Below are 3182 nucleotides of genomic sequence, written 5' to 3'. Positions count from 1 at the left end.
CTTGTTGAACTTGGCTGGTTTTTGAGTGTGTATCTTTCATTTAAAGAAATCTGCAATACTGCCTCTTTAAGTTGTTCTTTTAGACATTAAAACAGAGTTTAACAGGTGTGCATGTAGTTAAATTGTTGCTGCCCCTCCATTAAAGAAAAAAGGAGAGTCATCTCAGGAGATTAGAACAAAAAAGATTGTTAAAGGTTTTGGTTTTAAGAGATCTACCAGCAGCTTGATCCTGCAAAAACAGCTGCACATATTCAGAAGTTTAAGGTCCAGGGGATTGTAGCCGACCTCTTGTTGTGGCTGCTGGAGGAAAACTGGTGAGAAATTCAAGAGACGGATTCCTTTCAAAAGAATTCTTCCAGTTGCTCTCCATGTAGGAGCACTGAAATAATGCTTCAGAAAAGGCACTTTCAAAGTTGTTCCAAGGGTGCACCGTTTATAAACCTCTTCCCAGAAGCTACTGAAGCTGCCTCTGATAATGCCAGAGCCGCTGCCCTTTTCCACGGAGTTGTCAGGAAGTACATGTTTTACTTTTAAAGTTTTGTTCATTATCTCAGGGTCAGAAAATGCCTCTATCATTTCATTGAAGCTGTTTATGTGGTGCAAGACCAAAGTTATTTCAGGCAAAGTATGAAGAGGGATTGGAGGAAAGTCATCAGGTTGGTAGAGCAGTGTGTCACTGAGAGATTCATCATTAACTATTTAAAGTGCACCAAATATGATTTCAGGGCCAGAGGTATCTACCTCTTTCACTTCTGAAACATCTCCTAAGACAACATAGTTGGCATCCACAGACAGATTGATGGGATCGTTGTTTATAAATGTGCTTGTTGGATTTTCACGGGTTATTGATGGCTCAATGCTACAAATCTCTGGAAGCTCACGGACATTTCAGGAATGACTGGGTGCAGGATCTGTTCACATTTCCACCACAGGACTGCAAAGTCTCACTGCAAAGGTAAGCTCACCTGCTGTTAGTGAAGTTATGACTGGTGGTTTGGGTTACTTCACTTGTTTTGTCAGATTTTCTTTACTTATTTAAACTCTGAACATAAATAATTCATGTGCATTACAATGTTGAAAAAGAAACAACTTCATATTGTTGTAAATATTTTTATAAACATTCTTATTCATTTACTCATTTACATTTTACCCTTATATTCTAGTGACATTTATTAGGCTCTGCTTTTAATTAATAGAGCTTCATTACACAGGGTTACTGAGTCAAACATTCACATATTGAGAAAATAGCTGGGTAAAAGTATGCAAAGGACCTTGAAACTGCTCTGGGTGCCCAGCAAGGAAAAGCTACTGAGAAGATAATTCAGAGAGAGTGTGATAAGGAAATATGCAGAAATAGGGAGGATCAAGCTTGTTTTGCAGATCTCACCCAAAGAGGAGGCCTGAACTGTGGGAAAACAGCCTGGGAAGAAAAGTCAAGAAGAGGAACAACACACCTTGCAAAATTACACATTCACATGAACGCCCACAACATGCACGCACATAGCCACATGCATTGTATCAGTATAAAATGAGGAGGATAACTGAGGTAGGCGGGTCTTTCTGGTTGAACCTGAGGACTCTAGACTTCCTGTACTAGAGCTCAGCAGCTAAGGCTTCAAAATGCCTTTGACATACTTTATTATTCATGTTTAAGCCATGTACAAAAACAAAAAATTGCACATTTTTGCACAAATATTATGGAAAAAAAAACTTCCAACTGTCTAATTGTACTCATACTTCATCGTCATCATGTGTCTCATCCTCTGATCATCTGATCACCATCTTCTCCAGCCTTATGTGTCTCCTCTCTGGTCTGTAGCTCTCCAGGGTCTGCATCCTGGTGGACTCCATCTCTGCTGCTTGCAGCATCTCTTTCCTCAGCTGATCCGTCTTCTTCGTCTTGCAGAGCGTGCAGCGTTTGTGGGTGTAGCTGATGTGTCCTAGAAGCAGGGATGGTGCCCAATCTGAGCCTCCATCATTTCTTAAGCTGGTTGACCTGCAATCACATATTTGGTGTTATTAAAAAACTAGTTAACACTGGATGCTTCCATTACATTTCACAATCTTAACCACTTAATCCAACCAGTTAACATCTCATCAGATCTCACAGAGCACTCTTCATATTCACCTGTATCTTTAAAATCATTCACTCTGTGACGTTTTGATATACAAACAGAACTCATTTCTATTTCCCTCCCTCTTTGCCTGTAGTTCATAAGTGAAGTTAGCCAGTGTGAATATAGTGACGTTAAAAAGCTAAATAAAATATATTCTGTAACATTACTTACACAATAAAAACAACAGCAACAACAAAAACTCTCCTACTTGCCTTGATGAAAATGCTGAGAGCAAACACGCATGAATGGAGATGATGGTAAAAGTGATGTTCTTCTCTCAAAGCTGCGACCCGCCTCAGTTACATCCTCAACCTGCTGTCCAAAGCCTCTTTTACAAGTGAGAAACCGAAATAAATCAAACGTTGTGGCCGGATTTTCTACCTTTTTAATCGTGTGACTTAGTATGCCGATCTTTCACACAACACAAGACTCCGATTTTATCAAAGATTATAACGCAGGCAAAGATGATGCACAGCTGTTTACAACGAGGATGCAACCAACATGGCGATCGAAATTGCTCCAGTGAGAGCCGAAGATCACGGTCCGACAAAGCCAACAAAACCACATAATCCCCCGACAACATAGCCACTTGAATCATCAAGACATGCAAACTCCTCCACCACGGTAAGGTGGCGGCTCAGGGAGGAGTCCTTTTGATCATTTACTTTATTAATTACATTAATTTATATTACATCCACGTTGACTATTCTTATATTACATTGCATACATTTCATGCTTGCTCAGTCGTTCATTTTTTACTGTAGGTGTAAGTTCATTAGAAGGGCAGAGTAACTCTCTTCTCCCTCAGTTTACTAGTCTCAGACTTATGGTTTTGCCTCTTCGGGGTCTGAGAGGGAGAGATGGCTCCACGCAGTCTTCTGTCTGACTCTCATCAGCCTCGGGGCTGACCTTCAATGGTACACAGAGAGATGTAAAACTGTTTCTCTGTATTGGGCTCGCAGAAGTTCTCGGCTGACTGGCTGACTGGTCAGACGACTGCACCCATACGTGCAAGTATTGTCTCATTAATACACTAAATTTCTTTATACTTTTACACAACAACAC

Source organism: Melanotaenia boesemani, chromosome 8 (genome assembly GCF_017639745.1).
Source record: "Melanotaenia boesemani isolate fMelBoe1 chromosome 8, fMelBoe1.pri, whole genome shotgun sequence".
Taxonomy (NCBI): domain Eukaryota; kingdom Metazoa; phylum Chordata; class Actinopteri; order Atheriniformes; family Melanotaeniidae; genus Melanotaenia; species Melanotaenia boesemani.
The sequence above is the reverse complement of the archived record's forward strand: the minus strand, read 5'-3'. Positions refer to the sequence as shown.